The sequence below is a fragment of the Macaca fascicularis genome, chromosome 7 (genome assembly GCF_037993035.2).
Source record: "Macaca fascicularis isolate 582-1 chromosome 7, T2T-MFA8v1.1".
Taxonomy (NCBI): domain Eukaryota; kingdom Metazoa; phylum Chordata; class Mammalia; order Primates; family Cercopithecidae; genus Macaca; species Macaca fascicularis.
Genome location: NC_088381.1, coordinates 14,570,387 through 14,584,374, shown reverse-complemented (window position 1 = coordinate 14,584,374; position 13,988 = coordinate 14,570,387). Strand labels below are relative to the sequence as shown.

The 13,988-nt window shown below is 40.7% G+C and overlaps 1 long non-coding RNA gene across 1 annotated transcript; it reads left to right on the top strand.

Moving 5' to 3' along the window:
• Positions 1–344: 344 nt before the first annotated feature.
• Positions 345–8,184, top strand: LOC135971777 (uncharacterized). The gene is made up of 3 exons (XR_010588021.2): positions 345–2,224; positions 6,984–7,069; positions 8,060–8,184. It is a non-coding gene; the product is annotated as an uncharacterized lncRNA (long non-coding RNA).
• The last annotated feature ends 5,804 nt before the right edge of the window (positions 8,185–13,988 follow it).

Sequence of the window (13,988 nt, the reverse complement as noted above, 5' to 3'; positions counted from 1 at the left end):
CAATCTGTGAACATGGTTGCTGCTGAACAAACGCGTTTTGCTTTCTTTTCCTTTTTTTCTTTTTCCCAGGAGTGAGGAGGGGGAGGAAAAAACCGGTCTTTGTTGTGAAGCCACGGTCCCAAACTTGAACCTAGAGGAATGTTACAGCTCTGAAAAAAAGTTAGGGAGCAGCCTTGCAATTAAGCACTCAGTCACAACAAGAGGGTAAGAACGTTCAAGGCACTGGATTGAAGAGACACAAAAGTCAGGAAATGACCCTTTCGTCGGGATTTCAGAGGCCGCAGAGGAGAAACAAAGTCCTCTCACAACTTGGGAAACTTCGGACCGTACCATCCCGAGGGGGCAGGGGTGGGGGAGGCCGGGAGAGGGCAGTGGAAATTGACATCTTCGCTCCCAACGAGCCGTGAGTAAACTGAGGATTTCCCGGCTGAAAGGACTCAGTGTCTGCCTGTCCCCGGCCCAGAAATGAAAGCGAGTTTCAGCCGATCCTCATTGTGGAGCCTGCTGAAAAAGCAGCCCGGGTCGCCCCGGCCAGCCCCGGCGTCCTGAATCGGATCCCTGTGCGCGCCAGGCCGGGCCGCGCGCCCGGGTTGCAGGATGGCGTGCCCAGGCCAGCCCATCTGCGGCCGCGGGCCGGCGGGGAGGAAGCGTCCCTGGGGATGAAAGGGGCTTTGTTCGTAGGCAGCCGCGGCTACCCTCTGCAGGCCCGGCCCGCACAACAGAGGCTGTATGCGACAGGAATGGAAATGAGCCTCAGGCCCTGCCCAAGGAGCCCCATCCCCTTCCCCGCGCAGGGCTGAGGAATGCTGGCCAGCCGGAAAGGAACCCTCGCTGGGAACGCCGCTCTCGCGCCTCTGAAACCCCATTGAGAAGAACCCTTTGATGCAATTAAAGCGTATTTCATTGCAGGCCTGGGAGGAGGGAACGACCGGCAAGCTTTTTTCTGTCTCGGACGTGTGTGTGCACCTTTGTGGGCCGGGTTACTTCGAGAGCAGGCAGGAACTTGAGCTCCCTCTCTCGCAGACGTTCTGTAACATCAGAAACGCGTACCCACAAGCAGATTGGTTTTCACCAGGGGTGGGATCCAATTTGGACACCATCCAGGCTGACCTGCAGGCCGGGGTTCCTACTTTGAAAGGCTCTTTGGTGCGCCTTACACCCACCTTCCCTGCTGTAAAGGTTTAGGCGGAAAAGAAATTGCGTTTGCAGGAGGAAGTTGTTTCTGAGGTTACCGCTCAGCATTTTCCATTTTCTCAGTGGTGGGGTGGGCTGTGTCGCATATCGAGAAGTGATGTCACAGCCAGACCTGCAAAGTGATGTAACCTGCAAGTGTTGAAGGACGACGAGGGGACAGCTATTTTGATACTCGTATTATTTTATAACATTTCCCTACTTTTTCCATTGAGACAACTGTGTGACCTCAGAAAATCCACACAGCCTCTCTGAGCTTCATATTTGTGGTATGTTAAAGTGAATATCACAAAGCCAGGGAACAAATGTCATGAAGTTCTGAGTGCTTGTGGAATTCTTTCCGAGTTGGAGGTGGACACGTTATATACCTGCACACGTGGAAGATACGTGGGACTGGAACTCCAGTAAACAAAGAGATCCCATTGGGGCCTCTGTTTGGTTGCCTTTGTGTCACTTTTTACTAGGGCTAATTGTCTAATGTGTCCTTCCACTAGTGTATGCCTCCTTGAGAACGTGAACCTTTAAACAACAACAGCAACAAAACAACAACAACAAACGAAGACAGAGTCCTGCACGCTCTTCCAGGCTAGAGTGTAGTGTGCAATCATCGCAGCCTGCAGTATGCCGGCCTCAAGCTATCCTGCCGCCCCACCTTGGCCTCCTGAAGGGCTCCAATTACAGGAGGGAGACACTGCACCCAGCCAAACCTGTCTTTTTTTCTGTATCTCCTGTGCCCAGAGCAGTCCCTGGCCCTGATAAGGGTTCAACAAATATGTCTAATGAATGAACGAATACATTCAGGAGTGTAGGGATTGATACTAACTTGCTGGCTGTTTTCTGTTCCTTATAAATCTAAATAAGAAATAGGGAGAGCATGGTAGGTCTTTGGGGTCCTCGGGCGAGGCATAAGTTCAGGAGAAGTTTGAAGGAAAGGGTTGGAAAACATTTCTGAGAGCGAAAACATGCTACAAGTGTTTCCTGAAATGACCCAAAGGAGAGCGCGGCACTCAGGTGGAGGAGTCACTTTTTCCAAGTGAGTGGATGGTTAATACTGGCAAACGTGAATCATGTTTTATATTCGTAAGAAGTGTGCCTAGTCAATCACTGATTCTTTAAACCCCCCAGGGAAGCAGGGAGGGAAGAGTAGTGGCCATGCATGATGGACATCATTGTTTCTTATACGTTGCCCTAATGTGTCTCCATGGTTCTTGTTATTTTGGGCCTGGTTTAGACTTCTATTTCATTGTTTTCCTCTGAGGTCTGGAATACACGAATATGTTTTCCACTGAGAAAATCCAACACACTTTTGCATCCCAATCAGGAAGTTGATAAACATGAGATATTAGAGTACTTGCTACCTTAAATATACCTCCACATGTCTGCAGGAAATACCACTCAAGTAATGCCTCGGTAAGCAAATGCATGCTCCTGTCTTCTCCCCTCACTCTTATATCAAACACACACACACACACACACACACACACACACACACAATCACACTGATCAGATGGTGAGTAATATAAAGTCTGTTTAAAGGTGGGACCCCCATGATTCCTTGTTTGTGTCAGGGGCAATATGCCAAACACGGCTGACCACAACTTTGTTTCTTGTCCTGTGGGTCGGTTTGGCTGTTATTCTAGTCATCATTTTGTCTTGATGTGGGCGTCATCCCTGAAAGTGGAGACTCTTTTTCAGACTGTCCCATGCTTGTCTATTTAACCAGGTGAATACAACCCACTTAAAACTCTCACATGGGAGGTGATTCCAGGGTAGAACAAAAGTTGTATAGTAGTAACAGTTGTGGTTCCCTCCCTGTACAGAACTAGTGAGTTTTCATCAAATCATTGAGTATTTCTGTTTCTTTCTGATTTACAATATGCTTTTGTAGAGCACCTTTATCCTCATTTCAGATTGGTCATTACTAGGCAGTGACTTGAGTCGATCTACCTGATGCTAGCAAATAATCAATGATTCAGAAGGGATTAGTGAAAGCAAGGATCAAAGGTTCTTGTCTGATTACCTTCATAAAGTCAAAAATCTCAAGTGATCATGTTTTAAAAATTTTGATTTACTTGTTTTTTTAAAAAGACTATACCTATTTATCTGGAAATACTCACAATTCATTAGCACCTTTTATCTTGAGATCCTAGAACTCCACATGCTTGGGAATTGTGGATGAGGAGAAAGTTTGCAGAGACAGGTCCCAGAAGAGAAAAAAACAAGGATTGTCATTCCATACTGCCAATTAAGAAATTACCTCAGAGAGGTAAAGCGGCTTGTCTGTTGTCACAAATGGTGGAATTAGAGTTGGATCTCTATTCTCCTGATTTCCAAGACTGTCCTCAAGGCCTCTAGTGCTTTAATGCCAGGGAACCCTGCTATGTAGATAGAGACCAGACTCTGGATCCCAAGGGACATAGGAAAGCTGCCTCGTCAGATTTGATAAGATTGAGATAGCTATATTGCATACTGCTTTTCCATTTTTAGAAGGTATACATTATTAGCTCAACTTCCCTTTTCTTCTGCCTTATTTGTCCAGAAGCCAGAAACGTGAAGAGAAGACCTCGCCTTGATTTGCCAGATGACCCATGGCCCTTTTAGTCAAGTTCCTGGAGAAGTTAGGGTGGAGACTTATTTATCCTGTGTTTGGGGCAATAAAAGGGGAGGGGCCGCCTCCTCCAGCCTGTCCTAAAAAACCAAAAAGCAAGGCTATTTACTCAGCCCTAGGCTACTAAGTGCTGGGGTGGCCCATGTTGACTTAAATGAGCCCTTGCAGTTAGGTGGGGCTCTCTGGAGCTGTTAGTCATGTGAGGTTGCCAGGGCAACTTAATGTCTTATGAGCTGGAATGCTTCAAGAAGTACAAAGAGGAGACTACAAGAGTGCATTGCAACTTACAGTCATATGTTCAATAACATGTCATCTTTCCTAATGGGGCTTTTATTTTTATTTTATTTTGTGGGATTGAAAGATCAGAAGCCGGAAATTATCTGGAGAGGATAAAGAAAAGGAAAAATTAAAGGAGGGGGCTATTTCTGTTCCTTATGTGGGCAATGATTAAACAAGGAGAACATCTGGTCCTGGAGCGGGTCTCTGCGGTGCTGCTTTTAATTACCCCGTCATTTGGTCTCATGCTAAATTAGTGACTGTGGGAGCAGCTCAGATCTCCAAACTGACAGCCCCGAAGAGCTCAACTTAGCCTGCCACATAGTCAGAGGGGAAACACGGAGCTTCCGGTTTCATATTTAAACCAGGGATTGACTCATAATTGTAGCTGTCAGGAGGGTGATGGAGACATTATGTAATCTGGTTCTTATGGCGATGTGTGTTTAAGGTTTCTGCTCTGTAAATTCCAGAGGAAATTTTGTGTCCATTGAGGGAGAGCTTGCTGGCTGCTCTGTGGTGTGCCCTGCAGGGTAATTACAGTGCTATTAAAGGTTCCTAAATCTGCCTGAATCCAAACATGAATGAATTTCCCCCTGAAAGGCCCTCCTGTTTTTCCATAGACTTTTAAATGTGGATGAGGTTAGGCGAAATCTGGCAAACTGCAAAGAGGCAGTATGCTGGCCCAATAGGGAAATGTAATAATGGCAAGCCATTCAGGTCCACAACTATTTTTTTTCTGGACCACATAGCTTCCCTTACTATTTCCCATCATTTCCAGTCTCAGAGATTCTGAAAGCGGACACCAGTTGCTTCTGGAAACAAAGCACTGGGGCTGTGGATCGTTAGTTCCATTTTCATGCTGCTTATTACTTGCCTCTCAGAGGTTTCAGGGCCTCTGTGGACTGGTGTAAGTTTGCTGGGCAGCCAAGGAATCTGCTTGAGGCAGATCCAGTGTTTGCTGCCATCAAAAAAAAAAAAAGAAAAGAAAAGAAAAAGTCAGATGAGGCTGTTTAAGTTTAAACTAAAAAGAATGTACTTTTAACTATTTTGCTGGACGGAGACTTGTGGTATTATGTGATTGTTCTCTGTACCCAAGTAATATAAGTTTTGGCTGCACGATAAGAAGGATTCATTCATAGAGAATAGTGCTGATATTAGAAGAATAACAGTAAAGATAAAATAGAACTTTAAAGGGTGAATGGGAGTTATGGTGGTGGGAGTGATGAGGACTGAAACCCTCAGACGCCCTCTGACTGCTGGTCTGGTTGACCCAGAGTTCCTGCATCTGTTTCTGTACCTTTCCTCCCTTTCTTAAAAAATCCCCAGTCCACTGGTACTTGGAGTGCTGTACTTGGCCTTTTCATGACATCACAGAAGACAATGGTATATAAAAAGTAGTTTTAGTCAAAATTAATAGCTACATGTGTAAAAATGCATCATCAAAATGCTGGATATCATGGTCATCAATCAATCATCATCATCATCATCTATATTGTAATTGATTGCAGTTGGGTGATCTCTGTTGTAATCTCTATTTTTCTAGAAAAATGAACAATTGGGAGAATTGGATATTTGCCCGTTGGTCTTTGAAACATGGTACTGGAAGTGAGCAATGTTCACTTAACAAGAAGATGGAAAAATCAGCACTTGCTTTCCTACCACGCCTGGGAAATTTTTATTTAAGGTCACCCCATAAGTAGAATGGCTTGTCTTACTATGGTGGACCACATTTGCATTTTAGCTTTGCTTACCTGGCTCCAAATATTCAACTGATATGAGAAAGTTATTTTAATGAAAATAATATATTTAATATGCTTGTGTATATTTAATATTCTTGTATACATAGAAATGTATATTTAAAGGAACCATGAAAAATTACCCCTATTCTTTCACAGTCTCAAGGTGTATAATCTTTATTAGGAAATAGTGACGGTATAAAAACTTGATTTATTTTCTCCCACGAGGCTGAAGTTTTATATGAATATTATACAGTCACTATAGCTTGGGACAGTATCATCTGACTGATGGATGATGCAGGGATGGATAATTTCATGAGTTGTCTAGCCAGAGTTTATTCATTTTTCTAGTCATTGAAATGAGAAGACTTGATATGACTCCTATTGAGATACTTTCAAAGGCAACCATCCTTGTAATGGATTTTCTCTGTCAGAAAATTAGGTACTGATTTGCCTATTATTTTTCCCTGTACCAGAACGTACAGATGGACTGGGGATTCCTCTTCCAATTAACCCATTTATGCCTGAGGTTACAATTTTTGGAATTTTTGGAATCAGACCTTGGTGATGACCTTGAGCAGTAGGATATAAATAATTCCCATGTGCTTAGCATTCCAATAATGGAACACTAGGCATAAATAGGTGAAGGGCCATTAGCTTATAGAAAACGATAATCGAAGACAACAAAACAGTATTATCCTGGGGGCTTAAAGAAATTAAAGTGAGCATTGGATGTGGTCATCAATAGGACATTTCCCTTTCTTGTCTTTTCTGATTTCTGTATCCAACCCCAGGCTTTCATCATTGAGAATGAAGTAGCCAGAAGGGACAGTTACCAGAGATAATAACTTATCTTTGATTTTAAAACATTAGGGAATTTTAATTAAGATTTATTAATAAATACATTGAATTTAGTTTGATTAGAATTACAGCTTTAGCTTGGCCTAAAAATGCTCCACCTTTCTGGGATCCTCCCTTCAGTGTTCTGACTCTTGGGCCACATGTGTATTTAGCTCCGTGACAAAGAGCCTTGGCTCCTTCAGGCACGATGCCCACATCATCAAGGTTAGAGGCGATTATAACTGATATGGGTTGCAGTCTGTCTCTGTCCTTGTAAATTCTGGATTGTACTTGCTCACTCCTACTTTATATCTTATCTTCTCTTCCTGCAGACCCATGCTGTGGACTTCAAGCTCCAGCATCGTGCACAAAGACAACAGCCTTACAAGGACTGCTTAACCAGCCCCCATTGTGTCAGGTCAAATTTCCATAAGAAAACCACTCCTCCTGATCAAAACACACACACACACACACTCTTCCTAATGGTTTTGCTTCTCTGATTGAATTAATATTACTAACATTAATCTTGTTATGCAGGTATCAAAGAACTAGGTAGGATTGTCTCAAATTCTATTCATTCCCTGTAGAAGTTCAAAGTCCTCCCTAAGTTTTCTCCAAATTCTGTGAAGTCCACATTTTCATGGTCACTTTTGGCATATCTAATTTACACAAAAGACCCTACAAAGCACTTGTGAGTATAATGTATTTATTAAAAATTTTGATGGCATGGGCAGACAGAAGTGCAGTTCATGTTGAAACAAAAATAATTTCAAATTTAACTTCACTCATCCTTATTTGTAAAATGTTTCTCCACTATCCCATCCTTAGATAATAGATACCCTTCTCTCATCCTATAAAATCCCCAGCTTCTTGGTGCCTCTCTCCTTCCGCTTTTTCCCTTCTGCTTTCTTTTTCTCCTAATACCCCCATCCTCTTGTTTTCAAGTGCAGACAAGCTTAACTATCTCTCTTTTCTTTTATGCTAAGATTATTGTGGACATATGTCCATGTCCTCAGGATCGAACCTTCTATTCCCGATGGCTATTTTTCCAAGCCAAGTACTGTTGCAATTGTTAAGAAAACAAAAATGTTACCTGGTTACAATGATAACAGGAGCCAGAAGCATACATTTAGTGCTTACTATGATCCAGACTCCAAGGGCTCTTTGTCTTGTCTCATGAGATTCCCACAAAAATTCAGTGAAGCCTGGCCTTATGAGTCCTTTTAACAATCTTGAGATCGGATCATAGAAAGTAAAAAATAAAATAATAAAAAAGCAATTACAAAACCTAATATTTATTGAGTTCTTATACATCAGACACTGTTTTAAGCCCTTAATGTGTTTTGTTTTGTTTTTACATTGACTCTTCACAAGTCTACTAGTTAAAAAAATTATCCCCATTTTACAGATAAAGAAATTGAGACAGAAAATTAGGCAATTTTCTCATAATACATAAGAAGTGGTGCCAGGAAAGAAATGGAAACCAGGCTGCTTGAATCTGGAACTCAGAATACTGTTTGAGAAGGTAAGAAGGTGTTTAAATGTTTCATGTAGTCAGTTTCCTAACTCAACTTCATGACACCTTTCCTGGCTGACCGAATATTTCAACCATCCTTACATTTTATATTTTTCATCCCTGTTTAATTTTTTCTCATGGTACTTAATACTGACACGTATTTTACTTATTCATTTTTTTTAATATTCTGTCCCCACTACTAAGATGTAAACTCCATGAGGGGAGGGACATTGCTGTCTGTTTTACTCACGATCTCACCTCCAGGGCTGATAGGAATGCCTCGCATGTAGTAGATGCTCAGTAAGTAGTTACAGAATGAATGAATAAATGAACATATGCATGTATGAAGACCTGCTTACACAGAGGACAGGGCCTTCTTGTTAGGTTTTGCAGATACGTCAGGAAAACCCCTTTTGAATGGAATTTGAAAAGGCTCTAAATTGGTGGGCTGTAAATGTGATCAGACTCATGTTGGGAGATCTTCAAATACTGGGCTCATTTTCAGTTCACCTCATGTTCCCTTCTGTTCTCCGCCTCCCCTAGGTGTATATGTTTAACTCTCTCCATCCCGGTTTAACTGCCTTCTCTGTGGGCCTATTCTCTAGGAAATTCTTTGGCCAGTTTACTTTTCCCATGTATAAGATGGAGATAATTTTACTTTTAACAACTTCAGCAGGATTTGGAAGAGATCATGGAGATGATAGGAAACAAAACAAAGTATTGAATCTTAGGAAGACTCTGGCTATGGAAACATAAATGAAAATTAAGATAAAATCCTTTTATCAGTCATCTACCTCTCCATAATTTGAAACTTTCATCTCAATGAAATAACACATAAGGCTTTGTAGAAATGATGACTTTTGTGACTCGTTGCTATTTTGACCTTTAAACAATTTTTAAAAATTATTGTTAGAAATTACCTAGCATGTATATTTAGAATTCTTTTTGTTTGATGAGGAAGTTACTTTTTCAGTTTGATTTTTCTATTTAGGCTGGTAAAATGTATTAAAATTGTATCGTGAGTTAACTACAAAGATAGTATCCACTTATTAGGTCAACAAACATTCTCAAACATTTTTTTATGGCAGACATCATTTTGGTAATTAAAACAGCAAAAATGTCAGTGAGAAAAACAGAACCCTGGGTTCTTGTATCATTCACAGAGAGATGTTTTTTAGAGATTGGTTATTGTATTAGCTTGTTAGGGTTGTCACAACAAAGTACCACAGACTGGGTGGCTTAAACAACAGACAGTTAATTTCTCACAATTTTAAAGACCAGCCATCTGAGATCAAGGTGTCATCAGGATTGGTTTCTCCCGAGGCTTTTCTCTTAGGCTCGTAGGCGGCCATCTTCTTTTTCTGTCTTAATGTGATCTTTCCTCCGTGCCCATCTGTGTCCAGATTTCCTCTTCTTATAAGTCATTGAATTAGAGCCTCACCTCAATGACTTCGTTTTAACTTCTTTGCCTCTTTAAAGCCCTATCTCTGAATACTGTCACATTCTGAGGTCCTGGTACTGGACATTAGGGCTTCACTATATGAATTTTTGTGAGGACACAGTTTAGCCCATAGCACTTCTTATATTGCCAGTCTCTTTGGGTTTCCTTTTACTTGTTTAAAATAACAGTGGTGCTTGCTATACCTGTTATTAACACATCACTTAGTGGTTTTCTTTCTTTATGAGTATTGCAACTAGGTGGAAATAAACCTCGCTTTGGGAGTGACAGTAATATCAGAGGTCATAGATGGACCAAACTTTGATCAGCATTGCACAAACCCACCTAAATGGACAAGGGAACTGTTTTCTAAGATTTAAGCTTTTTGGAAAGTATCACACAGCTGAGCATTTCTTAAAGGGACTACTAAAATTATTGAACCAGACTAGACTTTTGACTAGATGGAATTCAAAGTTAATTTTCCTCTGGCAACCAATGTGTAGAAACTTGGAAGACAAGTTTCAGGTAAAATAGAGGAGTTTAGATCCCATCACCATCATTATTATTGTCAACATCATTTTTACCATGTCACAGTGGATGCTTTTACACTCTTTTCTTCTCCTTGTTCTATTTTCTTCCCAACAAGTTTGTGAGCTGCTTGTGGGTAGGAAGTCATTTAAGACTGTTGTCCATGTCCATTTAGGCTTTGCATGATGCTGGGCACAGAGCTGGGGCTTGGAAAGCACTCATTGACCAACTGCAAACTGGTTGCTGAACATGACAGGCAGAGGGGAATGGTGGTGGAAGAAGGATAGTAGGGAAGGGAATAGTTGACTGGCATGGCATAGCGAAGAGTGAGTCCCCAGGTGATGATGGCACTCTTGCCCTTGATCCAGCTATTGATGGAAGTCGCTGTGGAGTTCTGATGAGAAGAAAGAGATGACTTTGTGGCTGCATGAAAAATGGGCTTCAGAGCAAGATTTCTCCAGTTTTATGAAATATAGACTTGTCATGATCTGCAAAAGAGGTGAATTATTAGTTTCTCCTCAGCTTTAATCCGTACTTCACCATAGAAAACGCAAATGGTGGCAAGTGGGTAGGGAGAGAAGTGGGATCAAAACCGAGTTTCCACTAACTTCCTCTGACAATGGTTATAGTAAAACATTCTGACTAGGAAAAGATTAATCTCCGTTTGCAAAATTAAAAAGAAAACAAAAAACATGTGGAAAATATTATGTTGATGCATGTTTTGCTGAACAGATGGTGACGGTCCACAAACTTCTCAAGGATTTCCCTTCGAGGATGAAAGGAGAACATTTTAATTTGGCTGAGTAACCTAGAGTCACTGAATCTGTTATGATCTTGTCTTGTCTCTTCTTACAGAAATCCTTTTTATTGCCAAATTGTGGATTTTTCTTCCAATAATTTTTAACAAATTACTTTAATCTGGAATACCCAATTAGCACACAAATGTGATGTTTCTTTTTCTGCTAGTTTAGTGTTTCTCCACAGGCAACACCTCATCTTTGTATTTTACATATTTATGATTCTTGTTTTGAGTCCCTGAAAGCACGTCAGATATAATGTGGACTGGCCACTTATTCAAATCTATGTTTTACAACTGGGGAAACCGAGGGCTGGAGGCTTCTGTGACCCTCCTCAACATTTCACAATGAGTCACAGCTGAAGAAACATTAGAAATGGATTTCTTGAGTCTGAAGTCATTGACCTTTCACTAGCCTTTTTAGAAACTGTGATTCTTGATGTACTTGAAACCTATTTACTTCTGTATTTTCTTTTTCTGTGCTCTCTCTCCTTTTTGAAGAGTCTAAAGAAGACATAGGGAAGAGATTTTCCCATAGAGATCCCCCGATTGTTGGTTTCCTTTGAAATGAAACCACAGCTTTTCAAGTAGAACTTCGCAGAGGTTTATAAGAGGAGCCTGCTACACAGCTGAAGGAGGAAGAGGAATGATTGGTTATTAATTTAGCACTTTCCTTATGTCATCAGTCATTTCTTCTATCAGGGGAAATTTTCTTTACTAGAAAAGAAAAAAAAAGTTAAAATTAAGGACAGCAAGCAGTGGCCAACTGTTTACCATTGACTGAGGTCTGGGGACAGGTGTTTAGGATTTTATTTACTCCGCTGCTCCCTAATGACTGCCCTCCTTTTTCTTCTTTTTCAGAAAAAACTTTTTTTCTTTTTCTTTTTTTTTTTTTTTCTGAGACCGGATCTCGTTCTGTCATCCAGTGCTGGAGTGCAGTGGTGTGATCACGGCTCACTACAGCCTTGCCCTCCTGGGCTCAAGCGATCTTCCCACCTTAGCCTCCTGAGTAGCTGGGACAAGAGGCACACACCACCACACCCATCTAATTTATTTTTATTTTAATTTTTTTGTAGAGATGGAGGTCGCACTGTGTTGCTCAGGCTGGTCTCAAACTCTTGGGCTCAAGCTATCCTCCTGCCTCGGCCTCCCAAAGTGCTGGGATTACAGGCATGAGCCACTGCACTGGGTCTGAAAAACAGAAACAAAAAACAAAAACAAAAACAAAATCTTAACATATCTGTCCTCTATCTAGACTCATCTAGAGTACCTCCATGAGATAGGCGGCCTTACAGAGATCCAAGTGAATCTGGGCCCATCTTGTTGATGCTGAGGTTTGGTACCTGGTGCTGATCAGGGAGGGATGACTTGAATCTGCATTGATTTGTAATTCCAATGTACTCCAAACCTCTGAATAGGCCTGGAGACTGTGACCTGGAGCTGCACTAGCTGGCTGATTCTTCTTTCCCTTATTTAATGATCCTTATGGATAATTGGAAGGTTGTCCTGATACGATGGCCACTCTTCAATTATTGTACACATCCCTTTGGTCTTTATTTTCCGTTTTTATTCCCTTCTCTCAAATATTCTTGCATACATTCACACTTTACTCCTATAGTCTCTACTGCAATTCCTATAGTCTCTACTGCAATTCATTGCTTAAAGCTTTCTAACACCAGGAGTAAAAGAAGAAAGAGATGTTCTGCTGCTATTAACATGAGTAGCTCAAAATAAATTTGGAGTGTGAGTGTTTTAAAATCCAAACACTCTTATGAATTTCTGTTTCCATCTCCAATTTAGAGTGAAATATCAGGAAGAAACAAGGAGAAAAGTAGTTGATTTATTATGTAGTTAAGAAATGCTAGATGGTTTGCACAGATCATCTCATTTAATCCTCACAACAACCCTGTGAACTGATTACTATTATTAGCCTCATTTTGTAGACGGAGGGACTATCAGCTTGGCAGCTCCACTGAGGCAGTACTCTCATCTTCGTATCCCCAGGGCCTGGCATGTGATCCTTAGCACAGCGTTTAATAAGTAATTAATGAATGTGAGTGGCTGAATTCTCCCCGAATTTATCCATTTTGACCCCTGGATCTTTATCACACCTAGCTTTTCTTTTCCATCTTGCCTTTGAAGTCTTTCCTTCCTCCTTGACTATTTTCCATTTCTCACCTCTTTCCAAAAAGAGCTTGAGGTGGTTCACAAATATATACATATGTATAAATACACATGTATTATTCAACACTATAAAAAAATAAATGAGGCAATCAGGGAGAGTTTGCACTTATTTTTTCTTCTCAGATTTATCTTCACTTGCCTTGACAAAGAAATACCACTCAAGGTTTTTACTGCGGATTTTCTTACATTTAAACTAAATATATAAGCTGGTTTTCAAAGGTGCTGGCCACATATACTGTTCCCTTGTGTTGATATTCCAATGTCTATGTCACCTGAGATGGCTTTAGTGAAACATTTGTCGCTGTCCTTCATACTACCCAGTTGTCAGTCAAAAATTAAGCAACTTATATGGGGTTAAAGTTTCAGGTAATTTACCCATCAGATAGTGGTGTATTTTCAAACTATGCTCCAAAGATCTCTGAAAGTTCCATAGAATTAAGTCGAGACAAACTTGGAGGATAAATGAAGCTCAGACAATGAATAGAGCTCTGGGTTCCTTGTCTTTGTTTCAACCAGAAAATCTTTACTTTTATACTTTTTGTATTTGGGTTCTCTTTTGAAAATTTATTTTCAAAATAAGGGTAAAAAGCCACAACTCTACCACTTTATTCCATTTTTATTCATGTCTATTTCTCATTAAATGTCCACATCATTAGCCTAAGTCCAACATCATGTATTACCTAGTTCTGTTTTCTTTAGAAGCTTTGAAAAATCCTTTTCATCCTCTTCCCTTTTATCCAGTATTCAAATATGTGCTGACTCTGTAATTTTTCTATGTCATCTTTTTAATGCCTGGCTTAAAAAAAGAAGATATGCAAGTGAAATCAAGAAATGACTCAGAGGCCAACATTTATTTAAGGAATTCCTGAGAATGG